Here is a 16533-nt window from a genome sequence, read left to right on the forward strand (position 1 = left end):
AATAGATGTTTCCTTAAACTTCAAGGTTTTGGTATCTTGTCCTCTGATAATTAGTTCCTTAATTATATTTTTAATACAAATATTTCTATCTGCTTATTTCCAATATAGCCTATATGACCCCTTCACCTGTATTTCCCCAGACAACTTAATCCCAGGTAGTTTATAACCATATCCACAATCTTCTCAACAAAGTCAGGTCTTTCTATTAATGCTCATCCTGTAATTGGTTGATGATGCCATTTTTTCCTCAAGCATTTATGCTTAAAAAAATATATGTATGGTAATGCCATGCAAGTTTTGTAGTTTAGGATTGGCAGATAAAATACAAGACGGCTAACTAAATTTGAATGTCAGATAAGCAATAGATGATATTTTAGCACAAGTATGCCCCATGAGACATACTGTAATTTTATTTGCTACATCTGGCAACTCTAGGCCAGTGGTTCTCAAACACCAAGGGTACATCAGAACCACTTGGGGGGCTTGTTAAGAAATAGACTGCTGGGCTCCACCCCTTGATTTTCTGCTTCAGTAGCCTGGGTGGGTTCTGATTCTAACAAATTAGAAATCTGTTTGCATTTCTAACAAATCTCCAGTTAATGTTGAGAAGACCAGCACTTCAAGAATTACTGTTCACTGATGAGATTAATTCCTGATTGTTAGTTGTGATTCCCATTCCTGGCTGCATATTAGAACCAAATGATGAGCTTCAAAAAATCTTAATATATGGGTCTTATACAAGATGCTCTACTTTAATTGAACTAGGGTATGGTCCAGGCCTGGGGTTGTTAAAAAGTTTCCAAGGGAGTTTTAACCTATAGCCAGGGTTAACGTGACTAATTATGTATACACTGCATCTGCTGAGTCTCTTCATAACTACAGATAATTCAAACGCTTCTGACTTTTTAAAAATGTTTATTCATTTTTGAGAGAGAGAGCATGAGCAGGGGAAGGGCGGGCGGGGGGGGGGGGCGCAGAGGATCCGAAGAGGGCTCTGCACTAAGAGCAGAGAGCCCATGCAGGGCTCTAACTCACGAACTAAACTGTGAGATCATGACCAGAGCCAAAGTCTGACGCTAAACTGACTGAGCCATCCAGGCTCCCCGCTAACTCACTTTTTGATTCTCATAGCTTCACTTTTTATCTTTTTTTTTTCAACGTTTATTTATTTTTGGGACAGAGAGAGACAGAGTATGAACGGGGGAGGGGCAGAGAGAGAAGGAGACACAGAATCGGAAACAGGCTCCAGGCTCTGAGCCATCAGCCCAGAGCCTGACGCGGGGCTTGAACTCACGGACCGCAAGATGGTGACCTGGCTGAAGTCGGACGCTTAACCGACTGCGCCACCCAGGCGCCCCGTCTTTTTAATTCATCTATTACACAACTGTGCATTAATTATTCTAAGGTATGTCTCTGATTGCATAACTGTCTTTTTAAAACATCTTCAAAATTGATCCTTAACAAATGAATAAATATGCACTTAGTAACTTGGCATTTGAGACATTGCCCAGTCGATTTCTACTCTCCTCACCTGGGAGGAGGTGAGTTCAGGATCTTCCTACGGTACCATCTTGAACTGGAACATTTTGAAAAAACATTTTAAGACTTGCTTCTTCATATAAACTTGATGCCCCTGAGAAAACAAGCTGCCATTGTTTCCTTGTCCCCTCGTCCTCCCAGTATGCCTCCTGCTGCCTGATTAGTGACCTGTTGTCTTCATCCCTCCCTTACAGGTAAATCACTGCACTTCTCTCTTCCCTTTGAACTTTGCTTGCATATCTGGAAGTGCTCTCTTTCCTCAAAAACCTCCTCCTTTCACAATCTTAAAATACTTACTCTAACTTGGAGTATTCACTCATTCGGACCACGCACAATCAATATTTACAGAGCACTCTTTATGTGCACTGGCTACATCAGTGAATGAGGAGTCCCTGCCCCTCTGTAGCTTATGTTCTGTGGTAAAGAAATACAATCAAAAGCTAAATGAGCGTTAGGTGGTGATAACTGGTAAGAAAACAAAACAGGACGGGACTGAAATATGGGGCTAGTGCAGAACTGCTGTGAATGAAGTGGTTTGGTCTAGAGATGCTTCTTTTTTTTTAATTTTTAATGTTTATTCATTTTTGAGAGACAGGGAGAGACAGAGCATGAGGGGAGGAGGGCCAGAGAGAGAGAGGGAGACCCAGAATCCGAAGCAGGCTCCAGGCTCTGAGCTGTCAGCACAGAGCTCCATGTGGGCTATGAGATCATGAACTGAGCCAAAGTCGGACACTTAACCGACTGAGTCACCTAGGTGCCCATGGTCTGGAGATGCTTCTGTCATAAATAACAATTTTAGGCAAGGCCCATGTAAGCGAAGGAATAACCCACACAGCTGTCTAGGAGAAGGCTTCAAGTACCAAATGCTTGAAGGGCGAACACCTGGAGCATCAACAAGGCCACACCACACTTTGGTCTCTTCTAGGTGAAATGCGAAGCCATGGAAGGGCTTTGCAGACAGAAGTGATACAACATGATCTATAGTCTCAAAGAACATCGGGCTGCTCTGTCCAGAATAGAAGGTGGGAGGGAGGATGGGAGTAGGGAGAACAGTTGGGGAGTTAGCATAATGATGAAGGTGTTCAGGAGATAGTAGTATCAGAAAAGAGAACCGTCAAAAGGGAGAGCTCGACTCGGAGGATAGTGGATAGGGGGTGAAACTGTGGAGTTTCAGATGCCAGGTCTGTCGTGAGGGAAAAGTAGGAGTCAGTTGTTTGAATAGTTGTTTGTTTTATTTATTCATTCATGATTAAATGAAAATAAATCTTTTATTGTAGACAAAGAAAATGTTACAGCTACAATAGGCATTCATGTGTCTATACACTTTTACATCACATGTGAGGGCAGAGGTGGATTTTTCTTGAAGCGAATGAGACAAAGCTCCAGACTCCCCCTTCCCCCGAACTTGGCTCTCTGAATGAACTGGGGAGGGATCTAGGAGAGGGGAAAGCCAGGTTGCAGTCAGGAAGCATTTCTGATAAATTGCTTATAGGGAGCTCAGAAAGAAGTAACTAGTATTTTGTTGTGATCTTTTTTCTTATTTATTTATTATTATTATTTTTATTATTATTTTTTTTTTTTTTTTTTGAGATAGAGACAGAGTGTGAGCAGGGGAGGGGCAGAGAGAGAGGGAGACACAGAACCCGAAGCAGGCCCCAGGCTCTGAGCTGTCCTCACAGAGTGCAATGCGGGGCTCAAACCCATGAACAATGAGATCATGACCTGAGCCAAAGTTGGATGCTTAATGGACTGAACCACCCAGGCGCCCCTGTGATTTCTTTTTTATTGTAAATAAATATTCATTTATGTACCTACGTTATCAGCTTTCGCTTTTAATTTTGTATTTTTCTTAAAAGGCTCCACTTATGTAGTAATCTATACATATGTGTGTGTTTAAACAATTAACATAAATCATGTAATCTTCTACATGTTTATTTTATGATTATGACATATCCATGTTGATATGTATATGTAGATCTGCTTAATGCATTTTAATTGTTATATATTGGTATATGATTACACCACAAATTACCCATCTCCTCCTGTGAGAAAATTAGCTTGTTTTAAATTTTTCTGCTACTCAAAATAATGAATATAATAGACATGTTGACCCACTTGCTTGAGTTTCTTTATAGATGCGATTGTATCTTCAAGTTAAAAGACAAAAGTCGGGGCGCCTGGGTGGCTCAGTCGGTTGGGCGTCCGACTTCGGCTCAGGTCATGATCTCACAGTTCGTGAGTTCGAGCCCCGCGTCGGTCTCTGTGCTGACAGCTCAGAGCCTGAGGCCTGCTTCACATTCTGTGTCTCCCTCTCTCCCTGCCCCTTCCCTGCTCATGCTGTGTCTCTCTCTGTCTCAAAAATAAATAAACATTAAAAAAAAAAAACCTCAAAGTGGTTGGATTACTTTACCCTCCCTTTGGCAGTTTAGGAGAGCAGGTGAGCCTGGTTTTAATTGAATTCCCATGATACTAATTGTAGTAAGCAGACTATGGACCCCCGCCCCAGATGTCCACGACCTCAACACCAAAACCCGTGAATATATTAAATTGTGGAGGCCTGCAGGTGCAATTACCATTGTTATCAGCTAACACTGAGTAAAGAGATTAGCCAGGATTATCCAGGTGGACCTCATTTAATCACATGTGTACTTAAAGGTGGACCAGACCGCAGAAGAGAGCTACAGGGATGGTAGCACGAGGAAGCCTTGCGTGGACGTTGCTGGCTCTGAAGGTGGAGGAAGAGGACCTCTGAAAGTTGGAAAAGGTAAGGACAGCCTCCAGAAAGGAATGTATCTGGCTGCCACCTTGATCATGGCCCAGTGGGATCCCGTCAGACTTCTTATAAGGTAGGAAAGTTGTGTTGTTTTTCAGCCACTAAGTTCACAGTAACTTTCAAAAGTATCTATAAGAAACTCATACTAGTGAAGGTAAGCATCTTTTCATACGTTTATTGGACATTCTGTGTTCTCTGTGAATTACCTGTACGTATGCATTGCTCATTCCTCTATCAGAATGTTTGTCTTTTTTTAAGTTGACATCTAGCAATTTTAGAGATACTTGAGAAAGGGACTGTCATGTGCATTGTATTCTGGGGTGCTTTGGAGGGTTCTGTTTTTATTATATAAACAAGACTATTTTTGGGTTTTTAGCAACTGAGAACTTTATAAAACAAAGTTAAGTGGAGTTCCTTTCTTGGTCTTTTAAAAGTTAGTGTAGAAACTTCATCAACCTATGTCTACTAAATCTTAATCACTTTTAAGGAGTGTTTGAATAACATTTAATATTTACGCCTAAACTAAGGTCTTTCAAATATTTTGAAATGCATCTATAAACATACTTAATACAATCGTAAGTACTGCTCTATAAAGTAGTTGCTTGAACTAAGAGATCGACATTTCCAAGTGCTTAAATAATTTATGCTCTGGTGGTGACAAGCATATTCAAATGCCCAGATCTTGCTTTATAAGGCCATTCTCCAATAAAAGAAACCATGGGTCCCTGGAGTAATGGCTGGCCATGCCCTAAGACAAAGAAGACTGGAGACTTTAAGCCAGAAAGTAAGGATATGCTTATTAAAATACATGTGTGCATGTGCACACTCAAGCCAATCGCTGTCAAAGGGGCACAAGATCTAACTGGCCAGTGACCAAAGGGGAATAATATAAATGATCAAATTCATACATAAACAAGGGGAATAGACCAATGCATGCAGAAAATTCCACATGACTTTTGTAGATCTTTCCTTATCAAGGATGTATAGAGCATAACTCCCAAATTCTTCAACGTTTATTTATTTTTGGGACAGAGAGAGACAGAGCATGAACGGGGGAGGGGCAGAGAGAGGGAAACACAGAATCGGAAACAGGCTCCAGGCTCTGAGCCATCAGCCCAGAGCCTGACGCGGGGCTCGAACTCACGGACCGCGAGATCGTGACCTGGTTGAAGTCGGATGCTTAAACGACTGCGCCACCCAGGCGCCCCATAACTCCCAAATTCTTAAGTGGGGGCTGCACATAGTGACTTCTTTCAAAACGTACTATTTGGAGAAGGGGGCAGCAGGGGAGACCTCTACAGAGACCATGATTTTGCAGTGGAGAAACCTGATAAATGCTACCTCAGCCAGGTGATGAAGGTTAACATCAACAGTGATGTCATTTTTATGTCTGTGAAGAGAACAGCCCTTTACCTCTGTGACCTTCCCTGAAACTCCTACTCCTGGTCAAATCATGAGAAAAACATCCGATAAATCCCAATTGAGGGACGTTCAACCAAATACCTAATGGGTAACTGTTCAAACTGTTAAGGTCAATAAAGTGTTTTACCTGGGAAACCATTACAGTCTAAAAGTGCTTAAGGAGCCACGATAACTAAATGTAATCCCTGGATGGGATCCTGGAACATAAAAAGGATGTTAGGTATAAACTAGTGAAACATGAATAAATTATGGACTTTAGTTAATAATGTGTCAATTCTTGGTTTACTTGTTTTGACAAATGTGCCAGATCAATGTAAGGGGTTAACAATACGGCGAAATTGGATGTGGTCTCATGGGTGTTCTCTGTACTGTGTAACTTCCTGTAAATCTAAAGTGACCTAAGAGTTTTTGAAAAACGAGAACATAACTTGTATGCATGTGGTAGATTCACTTTATAGTATGGTGAATCTAAAATTCTTCTAAAAATTTTTAATGTTTATTTTTGAAAGAGTGAGCACAAGTTGAGGAGGGGCAGAGAGAGGGAGACCAGAATCTGAAGCAGGCTCCAGACTCTGAGCTGTCAGCACAGAGCTCAATGCAGGGCTTGAACCTGAGACCATGACCTGAGCTGAAGTCGGATGCTTAACCGACTGAGCCACCCAGGTGCCACAAATTCTCTTTGTTCTAAAAATAAGGTTGAACTTTATTATCTTAAAATTCGAACTCTAACTTCCACTATGAATTTTAAATTGGAATAACACAACTAATATTTATAGGATAAAGCCTCTTAAACTTTAGAAGGATACAAATGACAAAACTTGTATGGACTACACATTAATACTAGGATTCATCTGCCTAATTCTATCTTCCCAGACTTAAAAGATGTGTATGTGCTTAAAAAAGATACCCTGTATTGAGTTGGGGTTTACCATCCATTAATGAAGAAAGAGTTCTTACTGGTAAATGGAGATCATTTTATCCCAGAGATTGTGTTTGGGCAGGAGACTAGGAGCAGTGGAGAACCAAAGGCTCTTTTCCCACTAAATCCTGTTGAGCCCCATTTTTAGTTCCCGTGTCCCACCCATCAACTTGAAGGATGTTGTTTTTACTGATCATATTACCAAACTTCCTATCTACACACAGAAATCTACAACCCCTATACAGGTCAAGCACATTCAAAAGGAAATTATTTGGGGATCAACATCCATAGCGACCTGTTTCCACCTAACAAAGCTGTTTGAAATAGTGGGATCCTAAGATCTATAAATGTCTTTAATGAAAAAGGCCCTTTAAACCTGTTATTCTTAGGGGTTACATAACCCTAAAGAAGCTCCAGTAATGAATTTTTGATAGCTTCTGTGAATTTTTCTGAGGACTACAATTCCTGAGATCCTCCTGATATATATATATATATATATATATATATATATACATACACACACAATGTAGTGTCTTCATTTTTTATCATACAAAAGCTGTATTTTCATGAATTCTTGTTAATATTTTTATGTTGAGATTTCTTTGAATCTGTACCATATGAAAATGTTCTAAACTTTCATGTTTTATTTTATCATGTAGATTCTTAATCTGCCTAAAATGAATTTAATGTGCTGTGTGAGATAGGGATTTAATATTTGCTTCATCTTGGCAGCCAGTTCTCCACAGCACATTTATTGAATAGTCCATTCATTCCTCACTTATTTGCACTGGTATTTCATAAGCACATTGAAGGGCTGGTATTTTTGTGCATTTTATTCCCTGCTGTATCTCTAGTACTTAGAACAATGGATGCCCAATAATTATTTGTTGAAGTATTTTCTATATATATGGAAAATCTATTTTGCCTTTAAAAAATCCTAGCTCTATTCATGCTAATGAGTTCACCGTTTTCTGAATAACATTGGAGTTTCTTTGAGCTTTCATACTACTTCATATATACAAATCTTCAATACTTAATGCCTAAGCCTAACCTTCTTTATGAATTTCATTTAGATCAATCCTGAGTGAAATAATCTCCTCTTCCCCTTCCCACCCTCCTATTTAAGGATTTTTTTTTTTTTTTGTTACTAACTTATCAGCTAGTTAGAAAGTATGTGAAAGTGAAAAGAGCAGTTCCCTTTCCTAAGATTGTATATTATCTGTCAAAGCTTTTAGAATATTTGAGAAAATGAGATAAGGCATGTAGGGTACTTAACAGTGGCTTCCTACAAAGTCACTTATTGAATGTTAATTTTATTTCATTACAAAGATGCTTAGGAACTGATGTTTTTGTATTTGTTAGTCTAATTTATTTGGGGGGTGGCAGGGGGAAAGGAGACTGGCTATGCCCAAGGGAAAGAACCGGGGTTAAGACCCATTCATTGTGATTAGTTTGGGTTTCATCACCTTGTGTGGCAAGATCTGTTACCTTTCTGAATTTGTTTTATCTCTTACATGATAATGTGAAACTTCCAAGGTTATTGTGAAAATTAAAAATATTTATAAAGTCACTACATCATCAGACATTTGGCAAAAGTATTTTCTCCCTGCTCTGTTTGAAGAGACCAAATCATCTTTAACTCCATAACTTAATACTATTCATACATAGATGTTCAAAAATTTTTGATTAGTGATTAAGAAATAAGGAAGACCAAGCATACCAGAAAGAAAGACCATGATTGCTCTGAGTTTGTTTTGTTCCTAACACTGCTATTGTCTGTGTAGAATTTAAGACTCTTTGGGTATTAACAGTGTGATATGTTTGTATATTCAAGTTAATTCTAACTTCCACTTTAGGATAAGTTGGTGTTTATAGTACCTTATTCAGGAATCCACAATTCAGAGGTGGTTAACCAGCATATCCTATGAGGCACCCCAGTCAGATATCAACACCTTCAGAGGTGGTAACTTGGCACTCTTCTATGGAAATTTACACAAGAGAGGCTTATTAGCTTAAGGAGGGTTGGAAATAGTTTTCCATCAGTGAAATTAAGGTGTTAAATATAGGCGGTTGGTTAGGAAATTTGTATATATCCCTGATGGCAATTGCATGAATGAGGTGTAAGAATTTAGCAAACTTGACCGTGAAAGAACATCAGTGCAGCAATTTGGGTCCTGGGAACTAGATCCCTGCCACGTGGGCCTAGGAGAAGATGGACTGGGTCTGCCATCAGAGTTTCCTTGCATCTGCCTCCTGAGAGCCTTTTGAGCCTGCTAACAGGGAGAACTTAGCTATTGAACACATAGTAGTCCTCTCCTTTATTTCCACTTGCTAACAAGCTTTTGCATGGTATAGAGAAGATTTTAATCTCAAACCTAAGCTACTAACCCAGTAGCAAAGTTGTAAGGTAGAGGGATATTGGTTTGCTTTTACTCTAGGAGAGGCTCTCAATATTTAAAGAAACTTTGGTGTTCCTCAGAATTTTTTTTAATTTATTTTTGAGTGTGGGTGAGGGGCAGAGGGAGAAGAAAGAGAGCAAATCTTAAGCAGTCTCCACACTCAGCAGGGAGCCGATGCAGGGGCTCCATCTTATGACTGTGAGATCCGGAGCCAAAATCAAGAGTCAGATGCTTCACTGAGCCACCCAGGAGCCCCAAGAATTTTCTTAAAGTTAAGATCCTGACTTTTAGACTTAAAATGAACACATGTTAAAAATATAACTCCCTAACAAGGGAATCACGACAATGTTATAACTGGTTCAAAAGAAAGCCCAAAGAACAGACACATAGATAGATCCGGGATATGGAAAAGAATGCAAACAGGTGTGTTGGGGTCTCCAAGACTTCTAATCAGGCTCTGTAATTAGAAGACTCACAGGACTCAAAAGCTATCCTTATGGTTATGAATTATGACAGCAGCCCATCCACAGAGCAATAAAAGGCTTTCCCCATAGGTCACATTGTTAGAGTGAGCTTAACTGGCCAGAATGGTCCAGAGAAGCCCAAAGCCTAAAAACATATAAAACCCTACCAGGAAGAATACTGTAAGGGCTTGGAGGCTTTCTCCTTGGAAAGAGGGGGTCCAGTCCTGACAACAGGCCTTTGTTTGGAATGTACAGGATTTAAGAAATGCAAGCTTGCTGAATTCTCTTGTGCCCAAGCATCCAAACCATCTTTTCCTTGGGGGTGGGGGGAGAGAAAGGTGCTTCCAAACAGGATCTATTTTCATGTTGACATGATAATTTTCTACAGTTATCTACACTTGCAGAGGTATGAATAGCTCCCATAGAATCAGAATCGACTAACATTGAAAGCATAGTTCATTTGTGCGGTCTGGAAAAGGCAAACCTTGGGGATTGTGGCCCAGCAAACTGGCGGAAGTTCTTTTACTATGGTGATCATCCCCTAATGAGCTCACCCAAAATATTTGGGAACATGATGTTAATTCACAAAACTACAGATCTTCTACCTTGTGATTTTTCTGTCCTTTAAGAAGTATTTCAGGGTGGTAAGTACAAATTGTGTCCCCAACCTCCTGTTTCTCAAGGTGAGGCAGCTCCCATCCTAAACCACCTCTTTTAAAGAGTAAATTGAAGACTGTTAAATTAGTCTTTTTAATGGAAGGTTCTTTTTCTATTTGATGCTTTGCTCCTATATTATAAAGTATCTTCTCCTAGGCTTCACTAGGAAATAAATACAAAACCTGAAATATTTTCCCATGAAGGTTATGTGTGCATATGCTTTTATGTTTGAAGGAGGTAAATGGATGGTGTCACAAGGCAATAGAAGATGCTACAAATGGGATGGAAATAATGGCGTTGCTTGCTTATATGTAAGGAAAACTTCCCATGGTTTAAGGAGACCACCTCGAAACAGTGAATCTTAGGTATAACTAGCATTTAGAAGTGTGTTCAGCCCCTTTTCCCTTTTGAAAGGGGGGGTAGTCACTGGGCTTTTGAAAGAGGTGGATAACCATTGATAAAGTTACAATCTACTGAGTGTTGGGGGAGGGCTGTTATAAAAAGTAGGTACAGCATAATCTCATTTATGTACTAATATATGTGCATAGAAAAGCTCTAGAGGCATAATCTGCAGGCAGTTGGTTTTTTTGGGTCTATTGGGATTATGAATGTTTGTAATTTTCCTTTGGTTAATAAATTCTAAATGGTCTATGATGAAAATACTTCTTAAAGTGAACAGAAAATATTTTTGTCCTCATGAACTTCTGGGAGAATAACTCCATACATGTGCTATTACCTCGTACAGCTTTCTCTTCAGCTATAGAAAGAAAACAATGAAGCGAGTGGAGTTGGGTTATATCTGGTACTTCATTCAGTTGCCTAAACTCAAACTCCCATTTGATTACTTTCATGTCTCTAAAGTTTAAAAAAAAAAAAGGCGGGGGGCTGCTTAGGTTTCTGTCTCCCTCTTTCTGCTCATCCCTCACTCACACTGTCTCCGTCTCTAAAAATAAAATTAAAAAAAAAAAAAGGGTATGTTCTTAATGGCCTTGGAAAACTTAAAAACTACACTTGAAGAGAAAAACATAACCCCAAATAGGCTAAACAGATGAATTTATTCTAAGATTATTTGGATAACTTGTCGTATAGACTAATTGGTTTGAGTTGGAAGAAGGAACTGGAGGTAAATTGACCTAATGCAGAATTTCTCAATTCTGACACTATGGACATTTTAGGCCAGATAATTCTCAGTAAGGACTCTTTTGTGCATTAAAGGATGATTAACATCATCTCTAGCCTTTACCTACTGGATGCCCGTGGCAACACTCAAGTTGTGACAACCAAAAATGTCTCCAGACCTTCCACATGTTTGCTGGGACAATGTCCCCCTTAGTGAGAATCACTGCCTTAATGAACCACTTGCCTGGAATTTCTATATGTGAAAGTTTGTAAATTAGAATTATTTTTTAGTGGCTTGTGACTGATAAGCTTTTTAAAATGATTTTGGGTTTATTTCTTGTGTCACAAATCTGAGGGTAGTTCAGATCTGTCATGGCAATTCTATGGGTTCTTCAAATATCTGTTTCTTCATTTCCTACACTCAGCTTCCTTTTTCAAAGTCCCCTCATGGTTGAAATTCCTGCTGGATATCCAGTCACTGCACCCATTTTCCCGGCGAGCATCAGAAGGAAAGGCCAGGAAGTCTGAGAAGCCTGTATTCTCTTCCTTTAAAGATAATTCCGGGAAATCCTGTACTCTTCGACTTCATTGGCCAGAAATCAGCCACACAGCCCCCACTTAACTGGATGGAAGACAAAAATACAGTCCTGTTAGGCACACCATCTCTCCAAACCTCTGCAGGGGTTTCAATTAGAAAATAAAAGGGGTAAATGGATCTTGGGATTATATTCTCTTAACCTTCTATATAATGTCACAGATGGAATTTTCTAGAAAGTTGAGTCCAAATAAAACATTAGCAATTACTACAGAATATCTGCAAAATACAAATGTTAAATAGTAAAAACCATCTAATTGAATTCCGTGCATAATAGAAACAAGAAAATCCTGGGTTTATCCCAGTGTTTGAAAGCCATCCTAAAGCCTTTACACTGCTGCCTAGACAAATACAGTATGGTGAATATCATTAGGTCTGTCTTCAACATTTGGTTTCCTCACAAAAGATTTCTTAGTTTGTGTTCTGAGTGCAGAAACTGAGACAAAGATTTCCTTGCAGATAGTTCATTTGGGACGTCCTCTTATGGAACAGGAGTAAAGTTGAAACCCAGAAGGAAGGGGAGACCACACAAAGATGGTGTGTTTTTGTTTTGTGGAGAATGTATTATTGGATGCTGCTATGAGTGCCTCTTGTCAGATTTTGTAGCATCTCCTGAGGAGTCTTATGAAATGCACTTCAAAACTATCTACCTGGCTGTCCAATGTGATGAAAAGACCCTGGTGTGGGCAGGGCTGATCAGATGTCTGTCTTTAATGGAGAGCAGTATTTTGTTTGCATAGATGAATGGTAGGGGATGCTGCATAAGGTGTGCATGGATGGTGGCTCCAAGTATCCACCATTTTGTTACCTCTTAGATTACATGCTGGTTGGTTCTTCCTCACTTGATATTAGCTGAGTCAGTCATCCAAGGGCTTGACCAACCTAGAAAGTCTATGACCACTTACATACATTTCTAGGTCATTGTGAGGAGATAGCTGGAAATCCAGACTCCATAGGAATTTCTAGGTCTCCGTCTTCATGCGGTCTAAGAGCCTCTTTCTCACCCTGCAGACTCTCCAATTGTGGGTTTTGTTGTTGTTCTGAATACCTGGGAAACAAAAAGGAAAAGCCTTTATCTAAGGCTGGTCAACAGTGGCTTCAAAGACCTTGACCCTCTTGTCCTCCTGGGAGCTCAGGAGTGTGTGTGTGTCAGATGCTTGGAAATGTCTCATCGCTGGAGTTGAAAACGTGGGAGCTCTGTTGTGCGGATGGGAAGTCCTTCCAGACTGCCTGCGTGAGGCTGGGTGAAGCCTTCACCAAACTAATCCTTGGGAAAGGGCTGGAACAACAGATGGGACATGTATAATAAGGTGGTACACAAGAGGGTAGCACTTATTCAGATGATGAACTCTACTGTTTTGGAAAACAGATGAAGCTTTTTAGTGTTAGAGCATAACTTGAATACTATGGAGAGCAGTTCTGCAGTATAGAGTACTAATTTAGAAATAATATGGGAGATAAACATGTACACATCAATATGTATATTCAGGTCTTCCATTTTGGTATTAAATAGTTTAGAATCTATTTTTCAAAGAGTATAAGTCAAGAGTAGGAGCTGTTAATATAAGTGTTGTGGGTTTCTGGATTGGAGTCACTGTCCATGTATGAAACTAGCTTATGCCACTTTAGATTCTCTTTTGGCCATTACTTGACTATTTCATGAACAGACTTGACTCTCCATGGCAGGGAGAGGGTTTTGGGTTATACAGAACCAAGGTGGTATAAAAATCTTCAAAGAAAAAGAACATGCTTAATGTTGAAATTTCTTTTTTTTTAAATTTTTTATTTTATTTAATTTTTTAATATGAAATTTATTGTCAAATTGGTTTCCGTACAACACCCGGTGCTCATCCCAACAGGTGCCCTCCTCAATGCCTATCACCCACTTTCTTCTCCCCCACCTCCCATCAACCCTCAGTTTATTTTCAGTATTTAAGAGTCTCTTAAGTTTTGCCTCCTTCCCTCTTTAACTGCCCCCTTCTCCACCTAGTCTTCTGTTGTTTCTCAGGATCCACATATGAGTGAAAACATATGGTATCTGTCTTTCTCTGCCTGATTTATTTCACTTAGCATAACACTCTCCAGTTCCATCCACATTGCTACAAAAGCCCATATTTCATTCTTTTTCCTTGCCGAGTGTAGTATCCATTGTATATATAAACCACATAATCTTTATCCATTCGTCAGTTGATGTACATTTAGGCTCTTTCCACAATTTGGCTATTGTTGAAAGTGCTGCTATAAATACTGGGGTCCAAGTGCCCCTATGCATCAGCACCCCTGTATCCCTTGGGTAAATTCCTAGCAGTGCTATTGCTGGGTCATAGGGTACGTCTATTTTTAATTTTTTGAGGAACCTCCACGCTGTTTTCCAGAGTGGCTACACCAGTTTGTATTCCCACCCACAGTGCAAGGGGGTTCCCATTTCTCCACATCCTCACCAGCACCTATAGTCTCCTGATTTGTTCATTTTAACCACTCGGGCCGGCATGAGGTGGTATCTCATTGTGGTTTTGATTTGTATTTCCCTGATGAGGAGTGACATTGAGCATCTTTTCATGTGCCTGTGGCCATCTGGATGTCTTCTTTAGAAAAGTGTCTCTTCATGTTTTCTGCCCATTTCTTCACTGGATTCTTTATTTTTTGGGTGTGGAGTTTGGTGAGGTCTTTATAGATTTTGGATACTAGCCCTTTACCTGATATGTCATTTAGAAATATCTCTTCTCATTTTGTGGGTTGCCTTTTAGTTTTGTTGATTGTTTCCTTTGCAGTGCAGAAGATTTTTATCTTGATGAGGTCCCAATAGTTCATTTTTGCTTTTAATTCCCTTGCCTTTGGAGAAGTGTCAAGTAAGAAATTGCTGCAGCTGTGGTCAGAGAGGTTTTTTTCCTGCTCTCTCCTCTAGGGTTTTGATGGTTTCCTGTCTCATGTTCAGGTCCTTCATCCATTTTGAGTTTGTTTTTGTGAATGGTATAAGAAAATGGTCTAGTTTCATTCTTCATGTTGCAGTCCAGATCTCCCAGCACCATTTGTTAAAGAGACTGTCTTTTTTCCATTGGATATTCTTTTCTGCTTTGTCAAAGATTAGTTGGCCATACTTTTGTGGGTCCAATTGTGGAGTCTCTATTCCTTTGGTCTATGTGTCTGTTTTTGTGCCAATGCCATGCTGTCTTGATGTTTACAGCTTTGTAGTAGAGGCTAAAGTCTGGGGTTGTGATGCCTCCCACTTTGGTGGTCTTCTTCAATATTACTTTGGCTATTCGGGGTCTTTTCTCATTCCCATACAAACTTTAGTATTGCTTTTTCTAGCTTCGAGAAGAATGCTGGTGCAATTTTAATTGGGATTGCATTGAATGTGTAGATTCCTTTGGGTAGTACTGACATTTTAACAATATGTATTCTTCCAACTCATGAGCATGGAATGTTTTTCCATTTCTTTCTATCTTCAATTTCCTTCATAAGTTTTCTATAGTTTTCAGCATACAGATATTTTCCATCTTTGGTTAGCTTTATTCCTAGGTATTTTATGATTTTTGGTGCAATGGTGAATGGGATCAGTTTCCTTATTTGTCTTTCTGTTGCTTCATTATTAGTGTATAAGAATGCAACTGACTTCTGTACACTACTTTTGTATCCTGTGACTTTGCTGAATTCATGTATCCGTTCTAGCAGACTTTTGGTGGAGTCTATCGGGTTTTCCATGTATAATATCATGTCATCTACAAAAAAAAAGCTTGACTTCATCTTTGCCAATTTTGATGCATTTGATTTCCTTTTGTTGTCTGATTGCTGATGCTAGCAATTCCAACACTATGTTAAACAACAGCAGTGAGAGTGGACATCCCTGTTGTGTTCCTGATCTCAGGGGGAAAGCTCTCAGTTTTTCCCCATTGAGGATGATATTAGCTGTGGGCTTTTCATAAATGGCTTTTATGATGTTTATGTTCCTTCTATCCTGACTTTTTCGAGGGTGTTTATTAAGAAAGTTGCTGAATTTTGTCAAATGCTTTTTCTGTATCGATTGACAGGATCATATGGTTCTTATCTTTTCTTTTATTAATGTGATGTATCACGTTCATTTGCGAATGTTGAACCAGCCCTGCAGCCCAGGAATGAATCCCACTTGATCATAGTGGATAATTCTTTTTTTATATGCTGTTGAATTCAATTTGCTAGTATCTTATTGAGAATTTTTGCATCCGCATTCATCAGATATATTGCCCTGTAGTTTTCTTTTTTTCTTAGGTCTCTGTCTGGTTTAGGAATCAAAATACTGCTGGCTTCATAGAATGAGTCTGGAAGTTTTCCTTCCCTTTCTATTTTTTGGAACAGCTTGAGAAGGATAGGTATTAACTTTGCTTTAAATTTGGGTAGAATTCCCCAGGGAAGCCATCTGGTCCTGGACTCTTATTTGTTGGGAGATTTTTGATAACTGATTCAATTTCTTCACTGGTTATGGGTCTGTTCAAATTTTCTATTCCTTCCTGTTTGAGTTTTGGAAGTGTGTGGGTGCTTAGGAATTTGTCCATTTCTTCCAGGTTGTCCAGTTTGTTGGCATATAGTTTTTCATGGTATTCCCTGATAATTACTTGTATTTCTGAGGGATTGGTTTTATAATTCAATTTTCATTCATGATATTATCTATT

General features: G+C 39.4%; 1 long non-coding RNA gene across 1 annotated transcript in view; it reads left to right on the forward strand.

Annotated features, from left to right (window-relative positions):
- The first annotated feature begins 4200 nt into the window (after positions 1–4200).
- LOC121032145 (uncharacterized) overlaps positions 4201–16533 on the forward strand; it is a 714077-nt gene continuing 701744 nt past the window's right edge. Inside the window, exon 1 of the long non-coding RNA XR_005791103.1 lies at positions 4201–4303. This is a non-coding gene — a long non-coding RNA (uncharacterized LOC121032145). The remainder of the gene's footprint in view (positions 4304–16533) is intronic.

Source organism: Herpailurus yagouaroundi, unplaced genomic scaffold (assembly GCF_014898765.1).
Source record: "Herpailurus yagouaroundi ecotype Mexico unplaced genomic scaffold, PumYag 141, whole genome shotgun sequence".
NCBI classification, from domain to species: domain Eukaryota; kingdom Metazoa; phylum Chordata; class Mammalia; order Carnivora; family Felidae; genus Herpailurus; species Herpailurus yagouaroundi.